This window comes from Ursus americanus, chromosome 6, assembly GCF_024610735.1.
Source record: "Ursus americanus isolate L20-20 chromosome 6, mUrsAme1.1.p, whole genome shotgun sequence".
NCBI lineage: Eukaryota > Metazoa > Chordata > Mammalia > Carnivora > Ursidae > Ursus > Ursus americanus.
The window spans coordinates 47,762,691-47,783,420 of NC_142132.1; the positions used below are offsets into that span (position 1 = coordinate 47,762,691).

The 20,730-nt window shown below is 54.7% G+C and overlaps 1 pseudogene; it reads left to right on the forward strand.

Annotated features, from left to right (window-relative positions):
- LOC123783087 (calcium homeostasis endoplasmic reticulum protein-like) overlaps positions 1 to 20,242 on the forward strand; it is a 33,815-nt pseudogene extending 13,573 nt beyond the window's left edge.
- The last annotated feature ends 488 nt before the right edge of the window (positions 20,243 to 20,730 follow it).

The following is a 20,730-nucleotide window of genomic DNA, read 5'->3' on the forward strand; positions in this document are numbered from 1 at the left end:
GTTAAAAGTGCAACCACCCTGAGCCCACCGTGCTGGGAGAGGCCCAAGTCATTCAGAAGGCCCTGGAGGAGGAGACACTGCTCAGAGAGAGGCCAAGGACACTGAGGGACCAGGCATGGGAGGCAAGTGGCCATCCCTCAGGTGACTCCAGCCCAGCCCATGCCATGAGCCCCCACATGAGAACTGCCCAGCAGAGCCCAGTCAACCCACAGGATTAGGCACCAAAAGAACACATTCTCGAAGCCACTGAGTTGGGGGATAATTGTCACACATGAGTACATAACCAGAACAGATGTCTCTCTCCCTCCTCTTTCAGTCTTAAGAGAGAAGGTGATCACAAAGAGACGAGAAAGAGGGAAGACAGAGACAAGGGGGCAAGCATCAGGGTGACGAGCAGCTCAGGTGCACCGCTCCCTTCTGCTCTGCCTCTGGGCCCCAGCCAGGGGCCAGCCAGCTTTAGTGCCCTCAGACACTGCCTACGACTTGGGGGCTTGCCTGCCACGCCCTGACAGCACCGGCTCCTCTGATCTGCTCTTTCCCCTTCTGCTGAATGAGAAAATGAAATGATGAACTCTGAGGTCCCTTCCAGCTCTTGCCTCTCCAGCCCCTCCACCGTGGGGCTCATTCCAGCCCCGGTCTATCCGGCAGAGCCAGGACACCGTGTGCCCGCTCAGACCTCAGAGGCCCTCAGGACGCCCCCGCCCCACCCCAGGCCTCTAAGCCCCGCTGGCCTGTGGAGCTAGACAGAGGAGGCCGTGCCCTGCCAACCCTCATCGCGGCCTGTACCTCCTGGGCCAACCGTGCCCGGTGCCGCGACAGGCCCTTGACCTCGATGATCCTATTTCATCCTCCCAGGCATCCAGAGAGGTAGATACTGCTATCAGCTCATTGCGCAGATGAAGGATCTGAGGCTCAAAGATGTGAAGTGACTTGGTCAAAATCACACAGCTGTAAATTCACACCGAGTTTAAACCTGGAGGCCTGATTCCCTGGCTCTCCCACTTGCCCGCTCCACTAAGCCGCTGCCAGTGAGGGCATGTGTGAAAACACAGACACACCACCCTGCGCTCCCCCACCAACCTGCCTCCACACGGTCAACACGCCTGCAGCCACACACACACACATAGGCACAGACCGGGGTGTCCAGCACGGACAGGTGCGCCGGTAGAGACACGCCTCACGTTGGTCCACGCTGGTCCGTACTGGAAAACCCACGTTCACCTGGAGGCACGCAAACACTCCCCCAGGCACACGTTCTAGCATTCTTACACATAGACACAGACACTCATGGTCTGGGCACGTGCTCACACACACACACACACACACACACACCTACACTTCTAGCCCCACGGACTCATGTGCAGATATCTGCATTCATACATCCTCATAACACACACACACACACACACACACACACACACACACACACACACACTGCACCTTGTTTAATGATGCCCGGGAAATGAGAGTCATTATTTTTATTTAAAAAAAAAAGAAGAAGAAGAAGAAGGAGGAGGCTCTCAAATGCCAATAGATTCCAGTGTGTTTTTTCAGTGTTAGAAGGTTTCACAAGCAAAAGTCACCCAACAGTGCCACCTGCTGAAGGCTGGCTGTTCTCCATCCTCTCCCCTTGTGCCCCTCCGGCCCTCGGAAGAGACCCTTCCTCAGTTTCCCTCAAAGTGCTCAGGACTCAGGAGCTGGGTGGGGGGAGCGGGGGCAGAGGGAGTGAATGCAGATGGGGAGACGGGAGGTGCTGAGGCAGAGAGAAACGTGGAGAAGGGGACAGGGAAGCCGACTTCCAGACCCAGGCAAGGGGAGGAAAATGGAGGGAGAGCAGCCCCACAAGGAGACAGAGAGGCAGGCAGGAGCAGAGGGAGGAGGACAGCAGGACGCAGACAATTCAAGACAGAGAGCACGGAAAGAGCCAGACCTGGAGGATGAGTCAGGCATGCCATGCCAGGAAAATAAACAGGGAGGGGTGCAGAGAGAGACGGGGGAGAGAGTGGGACGTGCAAAACAAACTGTCAGCCGCCCCCACGGGGCCGCTAGGACCCACAAGGGCAGCAAGCCTCACCACGAGCCTCAGCCAGCCTCCCTCTAGAGGACAGCAGGGACCCAAGGCTGCAGTGTTGTTCTGAAGGCTGGGACACCTGTGCCATCCCCAGCCCTTCAAAATGCTTGTCCAGCAGCCTCTGCCCCGAAACAGCTCAGCTCTCCCTGTCCTTGGGTCGGGATGGGCTGACTCTTCCCGGGGAAGGCTTCTCCTGTGGAACGTCTGGGCTGGTTCTGAGGTGCGAGGAATACATTGGAGGGGACTTGTCCAAGGTCACACAGCACAGTGGGAAGAGCCAGCCCTGGAAGCTTCCAGGGGCCAGGAACTGACCCCCACCGCCACCCCCACCTTGTGTGAGGCCACGACAACCCCTGAGGAAAACAGAGCTTTGGATAGAAAACTCCTTTGAGTCATGTCCCCAGCTTTGACTCACTGCTCTCGGTGGGCCCTGAACCCTCTACCCACGGCAGCTCCTCAGCACGGCTCAGGGTGTAGCGGGGCAGGAGGCTGGGCCGCAAGTCCCCTGTGAGCAGAATCAGCGTCACCACCACCAAGTCAGTAATCACCCCTCTGGGGTCCAAGTGGGGTCAGAGCTGAACAATCAGCAGAAAACCACAGACCCTCAAACCATAGGACGTTAGTTCTGGAAGATGCTCTAAATCCCACTGGTCCCTTTCTAAGGCAACACTGCCCAGAGGACTGGGTGTGCAGAAGGAATGAGAATCCCAGCCCTGCCAGGCCAGCCTCCCATGCCAATCTTTTGGCATCTTTGAAAACCAAGTCCTCAAAATCCTAAGACTGGGCTCCCTGCACGTGGCCACCTTGGAGGCTTCCCCCTGCCCTTTGAGGCCCTAGCCACTGGGCCTTCCCTCTCCCAGTGGGACACTCCCTCCAACAGAAAGGCCGCTGGCAGGGAAAGTCGTGGGGCAGTTTTCCTCCTAAGCAGCCTCATACATGTCCCGTAGCTCAGCCCAGGCTACCAGGAGACATCTCTCTCACCTTTGTTAAAACACACAGGACCTTCCCTGCAGCAGAAAGCCGCCCAAGCACAGCAAAGAGCAGGTGCCGGCTGGCATCTAATTTGCATGTGGTTTGCATATGCTTCCTGACTTCTCAAAATACCAGGAAAACCTCCTCCATCCTGTAACTTCTCCGTGGCATTCAGAATCCCTCCCGACTTCACAGGAATCATTTCAGTGTCGTGGACTTCCATTTGCTTAGCTAGGAAAGCAGAGAGACTCTAAACTCCTTACAAGGTGAGTCCTGGCTCCAACCTACCCTTCCAAGGGGCCATGGCACCCACCCACTTTTGCTGCCCCTTCCCCTCCTCCTAGGCCAGACCACACAGTCCCTCACCAAAAGTACCATGTCTACAGGACCTGGCTGATGCTGTTTCTTGGACCTGGAATGCCCTCCCCTCTACCTGAAAAAATCTTATTCACCCTCAAGACCCAGTGCAAACGGAAGCTCTGCAAAGCTCCTGCATGCCATCTCCCCTGCCTCCATGCGGCTGAGCAGAACTATCACCGCTCTGTGGGTCCCAGCCCTGGAGCTCATTAACAGCCAACAACTAAGGGGGTGATGTATTATATGACAGAGGCATGATCTCGCACATGTCTTTCCTATTAGACTGTGAACTCATTGAGGGCAAGAACTGTGGGAGATTCAGCCATCATTGCACGCCTGTGGCTTCTCACCAGACACACTCTGATTTTCCCTCCTTAATGGCTAGCCCAGATGGCACTAAATAGCAATGATATCCCATTCAGGTTTTTATACCATGAACCAGCAAGGGACAGAGGGTCCTCGGAGACCCCTCTCCATAGAGAGCCCTGTTTACTGTTAAGCACCCAGCTCATCACAGACAAAACCCCAAATCAGGATGTACAACCCTGGGTAGAGCCTTGGGCCCACAGGTGAGTAAGGCAAGGGGACCAAGGCTGCTGTTTAAGAAGCAAATAACCAAGCAGGGAAATTTACAGTCAGATAATTGGCAGCTCTGGTGCATAGTCAAATGCAGTAAATTAAGTGTTTTCCTGTAAATCAAGTTTATGATTTGCACTGGAGATGTAATTGTTAAAACTGCTCATTTTACCCGCAAATAGCAGTTGAAAGAAACCAATTTAGGAGTGACAGATTGGTTTTGATTCTAAATGTAGTGCTAAAACAGTTAATTTTAATAACATCCATTGGACAGGAGTCTGCCTGTTACTTAATATCATAGTCAACAATTTGAAAACTGCGCGATCAGCCACTGCTGCTTCCGCTAAAAACTAATCCCATTTTTCCCCCAAATGGAGGCATTTCTCAGCAGGAAGTAGCATCTCCAAGCAGGAGGGCTTTCCTCATTCGTGAGGTTACCACCTTCCCACGCTGCGGAAGGAGGGCCACAAAGAGGTCAGCAGCAGCAGAACAAAAGGCACAGGACCCGGAATACTGGGACGGAAGGGACCCCTCCCAGTGTCGGAGCGCCCTGGATGGCAAGCAGGATCTCGCTCCTCTGCTTGGGCCTGCATGCCTCTGGTGACGGAGCTCTCACTCTCACCCACGCCTCCTTTCCCCCGGGGGCATCTCTGAAACTGCAGAGATAGCAACTTCAATTTCCATGGTCCAGCCCGCCAGTGACTGGAAGACAGTCCCCAGGTGTCCGTGGCTCCCGTGTGGCTTCTCTCTCTTCCCTGGCCGTACATGCCCGTGCCCATCCCCAAGGCAGTGCGCTATGCCAGAGGGTCTCGGGCACCGATGGGTAGCTAGTGGGCCCTTCTGAATGCACAGGACAAAGTCTTATCTTCTACACTTGTCACCATCCTCCTCGTCATCTCAAGACACACACCCCTGTCCGTCAACGTCCAACGTTGGTTGGTGGTGTCCAAGGCTGGACCTGCTATTTTTGCCAGTTTGGGTCCTAAGCACACGGAGGGCCTCCAGCTTCCCATAACCGCCCCGTGTGGCTAAGGGGAGCCCATGATTTGCTTTAGCGGCTCACTCTGATCATGAGCCAGGCCCCCGGGCTCTGCTCCTAAAAAGTCAGAGCTTCTCAAACTTCGGCACGCATCAGAACCATCTGGAGGGCTAGTAAAAATGGAGTAACGGGCACCCCCCCACCAGAGGTTCCAGTTCCGTAGGTCTGGACAGAGCCAGGGAATCTGCATTTCTAGCAAGCTCTCAGGCGTACTGGTGCTGTCAGCCCGCAGACCTCACTCTGAGTGGTACGGATGTAAGGGATGCGTATTATCGTCAACACCAACCTGCTACCAACGAGGAAGCTGGGGTCCAGAGAGGGGAGACCCAGAGGGGAGCCCAAACAGCACCCCCAGACGCCAATGCAGCAGCTCCCCCCAAGACTCGTTCTCTCCCAAGGCATCCCTGGAGCTCCGGATTCCCAGCAAGGAAGACACACAAATCAGTCCATTTACCCAGCTTTCGTTCAATAACTTCAAGAGGTATTAAAAAGGGAAACTTCCATGGGGCGCCTGGGTGGCACGGCGGTTAAGCGTCTGCCTTCGGCTCAGGGTGTGATCCCGGCATTCTGGGATCGAGCCCCACATCAGGCTCCTCCGCTATGGGCCTGCTTCTTCCTCTCCCACTCCCCCTGCTTGTTTCCCTCTCTCGCTGGCTGTCTCTATCTCTGTCGAATAAATAAAATCAAATCTTTAAAATAAATAAATAAATAAATAAATAAATAAATAAATAAATAAATAAAAAAAATAAAAAGGGAAACTTCTGTAAAAGAAGGAAAAGCCTGTTCATTTTCATGGCCACCACTTGGAGGAATGGTTTTCTGGAGTCTAGGCAACCGCTTGTAAGAGTCTATTATAAAGGGAAGTCTAAATCACATTTATGGCTCATACTGTAAGGCAAATGTAGGTATTAAAATTGTTCCTTTTAAATGATAAACACCCGCTGAAATGGCGCAATAGAGCCACATCAGAGACTGTTTTCACCCAAAACAAACTGACTCAGGAAAGGCAGTAAATAGCAAATTTGACTGCAGACCCCATCACTGCTGTTGATCTAAGGAGCGAGGAGGGAGGGGGCGATGCCGAGAAGCTAGAACGGGAGACCAGGTCTGTCTCAGCACCTCGCCCGGCCCAGGCTTCCCCAAGACCTGAGAGGTAGGGTTTCTCCCCAGAAGGGACACTGGCTCCTTGTTTTCCTGCCTGGTTTTAGAGGACAGGGCCTCCATTTTACTGCGCATATCACTATTGTTGTGGTTTTGATTTCGAGAGGGAAGTAATGGAAAAAATAGTTAATCACCCATTCATAATCTCTTAAACATTATTTTCAAGCTGATAGTTGCAAAACAAAATGCAATCTTTCTAGCATCTTCAAGCAATTACTTGTCATTTTCCCAGTTTCCATAATAAAAGGAAATTAGACTGGGGGGGTTTGAGGGGGAGGGAGCAAACTCCTGACTTTGACTCTTAAGAAGATGAAGGACAGACTTAAAGCCCTGCCCAGGTTTTCCTATCACAAAAGGCGGCAAATACCAAGCAAGGCCAAGTGATGGGAATTGGGGTGAGGGCTTCTCTTGGCCTACCCCGCTCACTCCCAAATAAAATGTAATGTGAGTCTAGTTACCTGAGCTTTGTTAAGCAAACTTGATTCTCCCCAGCCCCTGAGGGAATTCAGGGGACATATCCCCTCTCTCGCTTGCCCTAAAGAGACTCAGTAAATGAGGAGTCATGGCCAGGAGTCAATTTACCTCTTCTGATCATCATAATGAAGGCTTAATTCATGATGGATGGATGGATGGATGGATGGATGGATGGATGGATGGATGGATAAATGGATGGATGGATGGATGGATGGATGGATGGATGGATGGATGGATGGTTGGATGGATGGATAAATGGATGGATGGATGGAGAGATGGATGGATGAATGGAGAGATGGATGCATGCATGCATGCATGGAAGAATGGATGGATCGAAGGATGAATTGATGGACAGATGGATGGACAAATAAACAAATAAATGAAAATAGACACTATTTCTTGAGATTTCTTCCATGCTGAGACAAAGCTTCTCAAACTCAGTGTGAAAACACACACGTTTCATTTCCAATCAGTTCATTCTCTAATCTGTTCAAGATACTTGTATAAAACAAGTTAAAATGTCATGGTAATGCCATGTTGCTGAACAAGTTTCTAACTCTTCCTCTCAATTTCTGTAATCAACAGTGTGAGGACAGTGCCGGTCCTGGGCCAGGCTTGGAGCAGAGCCGCCCTTGTGCTCACCGTGAGGCAAGTCACACGAGCTGAGCCCCGCCTTCTCCCAGCCACTCTTCGAGGTGGACACTTCTACCCTTACATTCTGGGTGGGGACCTGCGGCCCAGGGAAGTGAAGCTAACAGCTAGAAAGCTAGGCTTTACGACCAGATCCATCAGGCTCCAAGCCTTTGTGTTTTCTGGACTCCAGGCTCGACAGACGGCCTCTAAGGGTGGGCAGAGCAATACTCCCAGCTAGGATGTTGGCAGGGACGCTGTCAGGAGTTAGAGGAGAGAGATGCTAGGCAGGAGGCAGGACCCCCAGGATCCAGAGGCAGAAGCGTGCGTGGTGCAGAACAAGGACTATGGGGGAGCCAGAGCAGGTGGGGAGAGGAGACAGGAGCCTCCCCCAGGCTGGCCTGGTGGCTCCTGTCCCTGCGCAGCGGGGCAGGCAGGGGCCCCGGGCCCAGAGCAAGGAGTGGGGAAAGAAGTGGGCACTGGAGTCGCTCCCTAAGCTTGATCCTCGCCGAGGAGCCTGGGTTTTCCATTTTGAAACCCACGGAGCAGTAGTTGGCATTAAAAAAAATGTAAATCTGACAGAAGACACTCCCGTCACAGTCTTTCTCCTTTCCGAGAGTTTAAGAGACTAGCGGGGTCAGAGCAGCGCCCGCTCCTGCTGAGCGGCTTCTGTGAAGCTTTGCGCGCAGAGGGCCAAGGGCGCAGGGCAGCGTGTTCACAGAGGCCGGGATGAAAGGGGGGATCAGGGAGGCCGCGCCGGCTGCCCCCGCCTGCGCCAGCCGTGCTGCCGCGGCCCGGAGCACAGAGCAGGACGCAGCAGGGCACCCCGAGGCCTCCGGCAAGACGCACAGACACGACGGGGCTGGGAAATGCAAGTGAAATCTCACTGCTCTCAGCTGGGGAGCGGCTCGCCCCTCTCCTTCTGCACACGCATCCAGCTCTGTCGTGTAGAGTCTCCGAGGAGGGGCCTCACAGACCCAGAAAGCAGGGTCTCCCACTCTCCCTGCCCCCCCCCAGGAAAACGCCCTGATCCAAAAGTCCAGAATCTCCTCCCGTTCTCTAATGGCAGGGCAGTTCAACTAATACTGAGTGAGGTCTTCTCTGACCAGGGTCTGGGCTAGGGATGGAAATTCCAGGATGTAGGACACCCAACGCCTGCCCCCAGGATGCTCCCAACTCAGGCAAAACCAGTTGCACCACAGAGAGATGAATGTTTTGATAGAGGGAAGCCCAAGGTTGTGAGTACCCAGAGGAGAGGCCCCAACCCAGCCAGGAAGGGTGGTCAAGGAAGGCTTCCTGGAGGAAGAAGACATACCTGAAGTGAGCCCTCCCTGAGCAAAGGAGGGAAGGTGGCATTCCAGGCAAACACACACATAACAGTAACAGCAACAACTTTGAATGGAAAACTCCATTTCGCTTTCCTGATCAAGAGGAAGAGAATTTTCATAGTTTCTTGGAGCTGGAGTCCTAAGCCCCTTATTTCCGGGTAAGGAGACTGAAGTTCAGAGGGGTGAGGTGCTCTGCCTGAGGTCACACAGCAAGCTGTGGGCGGGGGGCGGTCAGAGGCTCTCCCTGTGCCCAGGCCAGCTCCTGGCTGCCCCACATCGTGTGACTTGAGCTATGCTCTTCCGCAGCCAGCTATCACCTTGCAGAAAGTACAGAGAAGGCTGTGGAGGGAGCAGAGGGACCACTTCACGCTCCACCCTCTGGACTCGCTCCCAGGAGCTCCCCTGAGGGAGGGCAACTCAAGGGGGCCGGCCAGTCCCGTGAGATCCCCGAGAGCACATCTGCTTAGAGAGACACAGGGAAGCGGGGCAGAAGCAAGGCATGATATTAAGGTCCCTCAGGGAGACAGGAGGCTCCTACGTCCCAGCATTACCCCCCACTCGCCTGCCCCCTTCTCCACGGCACTGCCGACTTCCACTGAGCTTTCCTTGGCCCTCGCGGAAATCCCAGCACGTGACCCATTTGTAAACTCTGCCTGCTGGGCCCACCTCAGAGGTGAGGGGAGACCCTCAGAGGCAAACTGGCTTGACGCAGGGGCATCACGCGACCCATTCCAGCCAGGAGGCCCCACTTCTATGTGCTGTGTGGCCCTGGGGGAGTCAGTAATCACAGCAACCAGAGTCCCACAATAGCCGCAGCTAACTGGCAGCCCTGAGAAGCTGCTTTCGGAGAGCAAGGCACCTGACTCCCACAGCCCTGCCAGGCAGGGGCCGCGGGCACCATGCCCATTGCACCGAAGAGGACACTGAGGCTCAGAGATGGGAGGTCACTTGCCCCAGGCCCCAGAGGTGGGGAGTGGCAGAGCTGGGAATTGAACCCAGCATTTCAACCCTCTCAATCTCAGTTCCCCGTCCCTGAAGAATGGGGCTGATCACCTCCTGGGGCTGGGGAGGTAAAGGGCCTGGTCCAGGCACTCGGTGCCACTGGGGAACCGAAGCCGGGGAGAGACAAGAGCACCTGTGCTGGACAGGGCGCACAGAGAGAGAGGGGAAGGCCCCGACAGTGATGGAGCAAGGGCAGATGGAACCCAAGGGAGGGAGGGCCGGCACCACAGGGCACCAGGCCCACAGGGACACCCAGAGGAAAGAGCACTCAATCCAAGGGATTCTGAGAAGCAGGGCAGGCCAGTGTGGCCGAGCCTGGACGGGCGGGCAGGCCAGAGACAGCACGTGCATGGGCTTGGGAATGAGCTGCTCCAGCTGTACGATACACTTTTATCTTTGGAGCTCCTGGCGCCAGGATGAGGGCAATGACACTGGAACGGTGAAAAGGCAATGGCCGCACTTCTGGAACACGTACGTGCTAGGCACCATGCCAGGTACTTGCCATGCACGATGTCATTCAGTCCCCACCTGGATGAGAGGGAGGCTGGACTCCTTGCCCCATCTGACTGGCAAGGAGCCCGAGGCTCAGAGGGCTGAGCAGCCGGCCCCCAGGTCACACAGCTGGTCAGAGCTGGAGCAGGACTTGGACCCAGGCTCTGGGGCTCTTCGTCTGGCTCTGCTCACCATCACACTATCCCCCCTCCCACTCCTAAAGCAGCACTAAAGCACATAGGCTGGAGTGGAGAAACTGAGGCACGGCAAAGGGAAGGGACTGGCCCAAGGACACACAGTCAATGTGTGCAGCATCAGGGCCCCTCACCTGGGGTGGCGGGGAGGGGAAGGGCTTCCGAGAGGCGCTATTGTGGCCCACATCCCTGTCTGAGGGTTCGGTGAAGGTGTGGGGAGCAAGATGGCTGCAGGCAGTGGGGGACACCATCTGTATCATCTGTGCGGGCCACAGTGAGTGACGCAACTGGTCACGGAAAGCTGACCCATCCCTGCAAATCGAGTTGCTGCCTCTCTGTCTGGACGCTCCACCCCAGCCAGCACCACTTGGTCTGGTCAGGAAGGAAGGGGTCCCGCAGAGGCGGGCTAGCCCAGAGCCCCGCGTCGGGTAGGGCAACTAGATCATTCATCCGGCTGACACCTTCTCAGCCTCTGCTCGTTGCTGGCCCCGGGCCCAGCAGCTGTGCGGCCTAGTCCAAGTGCCTGCCTTCTCCGGGCTTCATGAAAGGGCTGGGCCAGACCACCCCAACATATGTGCGTGCCTTCATTCAGTCACTCATGGAGGGCAGCCCACACCCCAGGACCCAGGCCCTGCTCTCAGACTCTGTACCGTACCAGGGCCATGCTGGGACTAGCTCCCAGCATGCAGAAGGGTCACAAGCCAGGTGGTTTAAAACAACAGAAATGTATTCTCTCATAGAGTTCTGGGGCCCGGAGTCTGAAATCAGGGTATCGGCAGGGCTCTGTTCCCTCCAAGGCTCTAAGGAAGAACCTTGGCTTCTGCTGGCTTCTGGTCATGCCCACCAGTCCCCGGGCTCCCTTGGCTTCCGGCAACACAACCACACCATCATCTCCACCTCCACGTGGAAGTCATCCCTGTGCACCCCCGTGTCTTCAACTTTCTCTCCCTCCTTATAACGACACCAGACATCAGATCTACGGCCCCTCCTCGTCCACTATGGCCTCACCCTAATCCAGCAGGACTTCATCTCCAAAGACCCTGATTTCCACATTGCCAGGTATCAGGGGCTAGGATTGCAACAGAGCTCCCTTTTTGGAGGAGGTGAAGGGAAACAATTCAACCAACAACAACACTCGGGCGCTATCCTGGTGTGATGGGTGGAGGCCAGCTTGGGGGTCCAGAGACCTGGGTCCCTGATTCGACTGTCCCTAGCTTCCCACATGACCTTATTTACTCATGCATTCAACTAACACTTACTGTGTACCTACCATGTACCAGAAACTGTCCTGAGCGCCGAGGCGTGCTAGTCAACAACACATAGTTCCTAGAGCCTGCCTTCCTCGAGCCGGTGGCCGAGTCGGGAGGCCGACTATAAAGAAATTAACACGTAATCTGTCCTCCAAGCCTCAGTTTCCCAAACCTTATCCTGAGACACTCTCTGGTGGAACTGATGAAGCCCGTACTGCGTAGCAGAACAAGATGACGCCAGGAGTTAAGAGATCCTCTGTGCCCCTAACTGGATGTGTGATCTTGGGCAAGTCATTTGACTACTCTGTGCCTCTGTTTTCTAACCTGGGAAATGGAAATGTTGCAATCTCATATCCAGCTAAAAAGTATATCACCTATTCGTTATCGCCTGAGAACCTGCATGAGTCCGAGTGCATGAGGTCTGGGTCCACCGTAAGCACTTTTAAGGACCCTCTGCTCCTCTGTGTCTCTAAAACCTGACCCCACACCCTCCTTATCAGCTTTCCTGCCTCAGGACATTTGCACACGTTGGTTCTTCCACCCAGAATGATCATCCTTGTCCCTTTTCTTTGGATGATCCTTATAACCTCTTCAGTTAACTCTCCCAGCTCCTACTTTACTCCAGACAGAAAGAGCTTCCTCCTCTGTAGGGGTGTGTGTGTGTGTGTGTGTGTGTGTGTATAACTGATTCTGAAATAGAAGTAAAAATGCCTCTGACAAAAATTTTGAACTGTTCATAAAGGTAGGAAATAAAAAAAGGCTTACCTCCCACACAGACCCCCCCCTCAAGACCCAAACTAGCCCCTGCTAACATTTTGTGTGTTCTTCCAGGAAAAAAAAAATTATATAAGCATAATAATCTAGTTAATGAGGACTTACTCGGGCCCAGTCCTGTTCATGCCTTATGTTTTAACACAGTGACTCCTCACAACAACACTACGGTCAGGTGCTATTATTAGCTCCATTTGACAGCTGAGGTAACTAAACCCAGAGAGGTTAAGTGACTTTCCCAAGTCACACGGCTGGTGAGCGGCAGAGCAGGCACTCATGCTCAGGTGGGCTGTGCCAAAGGCCATGCTTTCAAACTTCCTTTTTTATACACACAAATGTGGTCATATATATACACTGCTCTGCTCCTTGCTTTATTTTGCTGAAAACGCATCTCTGAATCTCTCCACGTCAGCACAAAAACAGCTCCTCCATTCTCTCCTGCAGCCACTTGGCACGGAAGCGCCGCGTCTTCTGGCCTCAGCCCCCGATGGACACGTTGGTGGCTCCTAGCTGCTGCGTCCTATTATCTCAGTACACTTTTGCAAACACATCTGTGGAATGTGGCCCTGGAGCCGCTGCATCAAAGGGCATGGGCTTTTCAAATTCCGATAGATGCGGCCCCGTCGCCCTCCAGGTGGCAAGTCTGCACTCTCACCAAAGCGGCCGTGCCCACCGTGCCATGCACCCACTTCTAGCATCCCCGAAGCGGGTGTCGGTCCATCACGGTCCTTCCCCAATGCGGCTCCCTCGGTGGGGGGAGAGAGAGGGGGGACTTGGACCAAGTTGTGGAAATGTTGAAGGAAGAACAGGACCTTTTAAGCAAAACCATCTAGAGTCTGTATCATTCAACAAACAGTAAGAATTTTGTTGGCACCTACCGTATGCTCTGTTTGGCTACAAGAAGCAGAGACTAACCAGAGTTCTCAAAGTCAGGTGGCTCCAGGGGCCAGGCAGGCTGCAGAGAGGAGGGACCTGGGCTCGGCGAAGGTGATGCCAGCGAGGGCGGCCAGAACACCAGGCTGTGAGCCAGGTCTTACGATTTTTCCAGAAAGCCAGAAACCTGGATCTTTAGGTGAATTTGCCCTGATGCTGAACAGAACGCCTGGCCCTTGAGGATTTCGTATTTCTTAAGTGAATAAAGAAAAGAATGACTGGGTCTGAAGTCTGTCTTCATTCTTCTGCAGCTCAGCCTGGAAGAGGGACCCTGCCTCTCCAGTAAGACGTGCAAGGCCCTGGCCTCACTCTGGACAGGTGGGCAGGGCAAGGCCCAGGCTTCCTGCCCTCTGTGTCCCTAGCAGCTCCCTCCGGCAAACATTCCCACCTGCCCCACCATGGGCGCAGCCCCCCATCGAGTAAGTAGGCATCTCCCTGGGGGCTGCAGGGGGAGGCAACTCTTGCCTGTTTCGCAAGGTAACTTTTGGGTTTAAAATCAGCTTTGTTCAGCAAAGCCCACACCCTGACCTGTCCTGCTCGCAATCAGACCTCTTGCTTTGCTGAATTCCTCCACCACCCCCAGCAATGGTACAGAGACATGAATAAGTGAACTTAAAGAATCGGCCACTCTATGTGGTGGGACAATCACTCTATCTCCCATCCTACCTTCAGTAAGCTTCAAGAAGGCTGGGATCATACCTTACTCCAATTACGTGTCAGTCAGTAAGACTAATGAGTGCTCAGTATGTGCTCCCCATTTCCGTGTACACACTCTGGCTGACTAGGACTGAGGGGGGAACGCCGGTGCCATGGCCAGGGCGGGCGGTGGATGGGTTTGCGGACCCCTCCTCGGGAGTCATCACGCCAGGAAGCAGGGGACAGGAACAAGGTGTGCCCCTGAGGTTTGCCTTTCTAAGGGGCACCCAGAAGCCCTTGGAGCTTAAGGCACAAGAAAAGGCAGGAGCTGGACAAGCTGAGGCTGAGAGGAGGCAGGTAGCATTAGACACATTCGGAAAGGGAAACACCTGGGCTGGGAACAGGAGCACGGGGTGCCTGGGGCTTGACTTCTATGGGCCTCAGTTTCCCCACCTACAGAGTAAAGGGCATATTTAGTGTGAGACATCATTTACCATACAAACTGGGAAACTTATGTTTAGATTTGACCATATGAAATTGCTACCTTGTAGGTCAAAAATAGATGGATATTGGCAATGCCTCTTGATCCAAATTCAGAGTAATGACTCCAGGATACTGGGCACAAAGCAGGACTGTCCTGAGCGAACTGAGACATGCAGTCAGCCACCCCGTGGCTCGTGACCACACTGACTGCTTCTCCCCACTTACTTGTAATACAAAGCCCCCTCCCGCCCCCCAGCCCCTCTGTCATTAGGCTGAGGTATAAAGATTAAGTTAATGGCGGGCGGAGAAAATCAGCTTTGTTGGCAAATTGTCTCTGATATTTATTTTGAACATTAAAACGAATCATTCCGACTAAAGAGGGCTGTAGTGCGTGGCCCATTAAAATGCATGCATTATGTATAACTCTCCCGGCTTCACCTCCAAGTATTATCAGCCTAAAAAGCAAACATGGTTTTTAAAGCCCCTTGTTTACGACATCCCGTGACAGCTGATTAATGGCCACAGTTTCCAGATCTGAAAGCTTAGTAACCCAAGCTAGAAAATTCAATCTTATTCTAATATAGGTGGGGGGGGGGGCACACAGGGGGAGCGCAGCCAAACGGGAACAGAGCACAGTCCTCAAAGGCATCCCCGCCGTGGGTCGTAGCCACAGCAGTGGTATCAGCTGGGCTTTCTCGGGAGGCACTACATTAGTTTCCTGGGGCTGCCGCAGCAAATGACCACAAACTGGGGGCTTTTAACACAGCGGAAATGCATCCTCCCACAGCTGTGGAGGCCAGAAGCCTGAAACCAACATAGCAGCAGGGCCACGCCCCCTCCGAAGTCTCTAGAGGGTGATTCGGCCTCGCCTCCTCCAGCTTCTGGCAGCTCCCAGCGTTCCTTGGCTTGTGGCTGCATCCCTCCAATCTCTATCTCTGTCTTCAGATGGCAGGTTTCTTGGTCTTTCTGTCTCTTATGAGGACACTTGTCATTGGATTTAGGGCCCAGTCTAATTCAGAATGATCTCACCTTGAGACCCATACCTTAACTCCATCTACAAGGACCCCTATTCCAAGTATAATCACAATCTGTGGTTCCGGGTAGACCTATCTTTTGTGGCAGGACACCTTTCAACCTGCTTCAGGTCTCCTTCCCTCTCCCAGAGTGTCCCCTTTCTCCTTAGGAAGGTTGCCAGACCAACCCCACCTGCAGATCCTACTGGATCCCAGGAAGCCATCAGATCTGTCCACAGTGATGCTCTCTGGCTGCCACCCACCCTCCCGGGGCCTCTGCTGGTACCCTGCTGTCACGCCCACCCCTCCCATCGGTTCCCAGCCAGAGCAGTCCCTCTAAAGAGCCCTGCTGACCCTGTCACTCCTCCCCTTGGCCCTCAGAGGCCCCCCCCAAGGGCCAATAAGTCTCCTCGTCATGGTCAGGAGGCCCTGCCCTCTGCCCATCCTGCCCACCTTACTCATAGGACGCATCCCCTCTGGGTGGGTTTCGGCCACACTATCCCACTTCCAGCAGGAATGATGCACCCCAGTGTCCCTGCCTCGCTGCCTGAAGATCTCAACTCAATGTCACCTCCTCTGACAGAGCCAAGTCCCCAACAATATCCTTTACTTCTCCTTCTGAGCATTCAGCACACTTACATCATTCATGAGTGGGTCTTGACTTTTCAACACTTCGACATGCAAATGTGGTGACTGGCCTGCCCAAACCTCTCCTGTAGCATTTCCAAAAGCTCCGACCACACACAGCCCTGCGTGATGGGTCCCACCTACCATCTGCCTTCTCTCCTCCCACTTGATCACTCGCTGGGGCTCCAGCCACAACAGAAGGAAGCTTCCTTCTGTTCCTCCAGAATGGAAGCCCCTGCTTGCCTCAGGGCCTTTGCACATGTTCTACCTGAAAGAAACTTCCTCCAGATCCTCCTGATCTGGTCCATTTGCACCAAGCAGGACTCAATTCAAATGGTGCCTGTCAGGTGGCTGTGGCCCGTGTGGCGGAGCAGCAGACGCAAAGCTCCTGGCAGAGACCCAGCTGGACACGAGTGAGTTTGGCCACCTGCCGCAGCCCATCACAGGCACCAGAGATGCCACCTCGGCCGGGCCAAACTTGATGTGTAGCAATGCCAAGCCCCCCCCCCCACAGAAACACACACACACACACACACACACACACACACACACACTGTGAGCTGATGGCGGGCCACCTCCAGAACTGCATCCCAGCCAACAGGGTGCACTTCGAGCTGCGGCTGCACCTCGCCCACCTGATCAGTGACGTGCTGCGCCCCTGGGCCCTGACGTGCGAAGTTTCTCCCTCACGGCCAGTGCGAGCAGGCCAGGGAGCTGCTGGGCACCTGCAGAAGGGCCCGGTGCTCCTCTATGGCACCAGCGTCTTGGCTGTGGATGAGAACAAGCAACGAACGATCGCAGGTATCCTGCAGCTCTGGAACGTTGACGGCGCCGTCACCCAGCAGCTCCAGAGCCCAGCCCTGGGGCTCGGCCAGTACCAGGGGACGCTCATCAGCGAGTCCTCCTCGGTGGTCCAGCCAGTACAGCTGGCCTGCCAGCCGCACAGCCAGACCCTCAAGACGCAGCACAAGGAGTTTGTTGATAATCTGGCCCAGCGGCGGCGGCAGCAGCAAATCCAAACACCGCAAATGGAAGCTGAAGTCAAGGCCACCGCACCACTGCTTGCCCCGCCTCCAAGCCCCACACCTACCCACACCATGCCGCCCACCACCCATCCCAATGCCTGGCTCCTGAGTATCCTGGAGACCAGGATCCTGCCGCTGCTGGCCACCCCAGGCCCCGGCCCCCATAATCAGATCCCACCTAACAAGCCCCCATGGTTTGACCAGCCTCATCCCATTGCTCCTTGGGGGCAACAGCAGCCTCCCAAGCAGGCCCCCTAAACCATACCATCGGGGCAGACCACCCCACTGCCCACCCGGGAGCCACAGTCACAAGGGTGTGGGGGACGAGCAGCGCAAGGACCCTGGCTGGAACAGTCAGCGTGATGCGGCCTGGAACAGCCGACCTGACCCCAGCTGGAACAACCAGTTTGAGGACCGGTGGAACAGCCAGCATGAGCAGCCGCAGTGGGGCAGAGGCCAGCGCCAGCCGCATTCCCGCATGCAGTGGCTGCCACCCTCCCGAGCACCCATCCCGCCCCACCAGCAGCACCCGCAGTTCAACCAGCCGCCACACCCCCACAACTTCAACCGCTCCCCACCCCACTTCATGCAGGGAGACTTCCCCCCACGGCACCTGTTGGAGTGGCCAGCCTAGCCTCACCACTTTGAATCCTCGCAGCTGGACTTCCCTACTGAAGCACGATCCCCTCACCATCACCCAGGCCACCTCATGCCTCTTCCCAGGATCAACGAGCACCCACCCCAGGGAAGCCCCAGCTCCCCGACTTTGGCCTCCTCCCCATGGCTTCAATGGGCAGCCCCCACATGCAACAACAGGATCCTCCCCACACAACCACGATGACCCCAGCCTGGTCCCCAGTGTGCCCTACTTTCATCTCCTTGCCGGGCTGACGGCCCCACCTCGTGAAAAAAAGAAAAAAGAGACAAATGGCACCTGTCAAGAGAGGCCTTCCCTTATCCCCCTTTCCAAAACATCCCAGACAGACCGCTCTTACCCTCCTTCGTTGTTTTCACAGCAATTAGCAAAAGTCCTCTCCCTTCCTGTTTTGGGGTTGTCTTTGCTTTCTGGCTTATTCTCTGTGTTCCCCAACTAGGAAGGAAGCTCCCTGAGGACAGGGGCCTTGACTGTCTCGTTCACTGATGTATCCCCAAGGCCTAGGACCCTGCTGCCCAGTTCCCATTGCTTGTCGGAGAAGAGAATGTTCCAGAGCCTGGCACAGTGCCCAAGACAGAACAAGGCCTTAGCAAATTCCCTTCCTGTAGCCCTCTGTGTGTTGTGGGGAAGAATGTACCCTTCCTAGAACTCCTAAGGTCATCTAGGTCTTGATCTAAGGGCAGCACTGCCAACTTCTCACACACACACACACACACACACACACACACACACACACACACGAGCACAATGGTTGGACAGTTCCCACACCCATGCATTTGTTAGTTCTTTGGTTCATTCATTCATTCATTCATTCATTCATTCTGCATTCTGCAAATGTTTACTAAGCCCTTGCTGTGAGCCAGGCAACGTTCTGGCCCTGGAGGTATAGTGGAAAGCAAGCTGGCCCCCTCTCCCCGCTCTCTGAGCTGACATTCTGGTGGAGGCCCCCCATCCTGTCAGTGCCCATCCTAAGCGATCTGCAGCACAGCAGTAAGCACACTCTGAGTCTCAGTGTTCTCATCTGCCCAATGCGGAGCAAGATCTGGTCCACTGGCCTAAAAGTCCCAGGGCAAGAGAGGATGGAGAAACAATCTTTGGTTGTGGGGTATGGCCTGTAATGCCCCTGGCCTGTCTCTTCTCCCCCCTGGTCTCCCTGCTGCTCACCGACCATGTCCATCCCCTCCCCTGCCCGTGACCTGTGGTCCCCCTGGCCTGCCCAGGAGCTGGCCCTGGGCCTTAGACTCACCTGAGTTCAAACTCAGCCCTGTGCGTGACTGTGGAAAATCTCCTAACCTGGCGAAGCCGGAATTTCCTCACCTATAGAATGGTGATGCTACTGTGTACAAGCCACCGGTGGGAGGACAGGGTAGGATATGCTTCCTTGAGACCCTGCACTTCCCAGGCTCTGAGGAATGTCTGTCATTCCCCCTGGAATGTTCCCATTCTTCCCAGCTGTCTAACTCCTGTCTGTCCCCACAGCACAGGCCCAGTGCCCCGAGTCCCTCGTGAGCCCACCCTCTGTCCACACCACTCCTCTCTGTTGACCCCTCTTGGTTTTCCTCCTGGGCACATACTTGGGGCAATGACCAGACCCGTCCTCAGGATTCTCACAGTGCCTGACGCAGCAGGCCGCACAACATGGGCTCGGCAGAGAGCCTGAGTTCCTGCCTGTTCGAGGGGTACCTATTCCCACCTGGCCCTGTACCAGGGTCTGGGGGGACAACAATCACATGGTTCCCAGGCCGGAGGCATCCACAGTCTGGGAAGAACATGGATACACGAGCAAACACCTCCCATGCAGTGGTGTAAGCAAGAGGGTGGCCTTCCTGGAGGAGCTGGTCCTTAGAGGGGCTGCCCTTCTTGCCTAAGCGGGAACGTTTGCTTGATGAGTGTGTTCCTGGAAAGGTTCACGGGGTTTGGCATCCATGTCCGTCTACCAGGCCTTAGTTCTGATTTATGACGACTCCTTTAACTGGCAATGGCTGACTTTTGGTTGCTCTGTTCCCAGTTCTTGATCATATAATTAAAGATCTGTGAACCAATACACAAATGGGGTGAGATCAGAGGCCTCCTATTTCAGGGATTCTTTGATGTGGGGAGGAGGGTGACTGGCCTCAATCATCCCTTCCATACTAAGTTTGTTTTGACAGACTAGAATTTTATTGCTTATAAATTTTCCAAAACAAAAGACAGAACATTTGTCTTGAAAGCTCTTTATTATCCAATATCAAAACAGTTGATTACAGCAATAGATGTCACTTTCCCTGTTTGTTAGAGAGGAAAACTGAGGCCCCGAGAACAACGCTGAGCCCAAGCTCCCTCCATGACTCAGTGCCGGGCTGGGACTAGGATCCCGGTTCCCACGCCCAGGCCACGATCCTGCCTAAGGCCTCTGGGCCTCACTCCTGGGCCCCTGAGAGGGGTTACCCTTGCCTCTCCCCTCGCTCCCCTACAGGAGAAACTTTCCCGTCCCAGCAGATAGGGGGGAACACCCCTTCCACCTTCCGAAGGCCAGGGAGGAAGGCCAGTGGGGCCAAGAGGTCTGAGAAGTGAGGGCAGGTTGGTGCCTCCCTGTACCATGCGGAGGTGGTCATTTAACTTAATAACTGTGAATTTGGGACTGTGGCCGGTGACATCACCATCCCTGGGCCCCACAGGGAGACCACTGGGCTGAGATCTTAGCAGGGACACCCCTCCCTCCCCTTTGTGTCAAGAACAATGATTGCCTGCTTTTGATGTCTGTTCTTATCCAGTTGCTCAAACCTTGACCCTAGCAGTCATCTCATGGTATCCACCTGGGAATTCGGAAGGTGGGGGGCATTTGCACTAACCCCCGCTGGTCTCTGCAGGCCCCAGGCTGTGCATGATTAGGGCATGCTGCCATGCTAGCCAAGCCCAGGGCATCTCCAATTGTAGGGTCTTGCATGCAATCTGCCCTCCAGAAGAACACAAGCATCCAGGCCCTCGGATGGCATGAGAGTCAATGTCCCAGGCTGGCGCTCAAGGCTTTACTGTTCTCCAACAGCAGCCTGGCTTTCAGC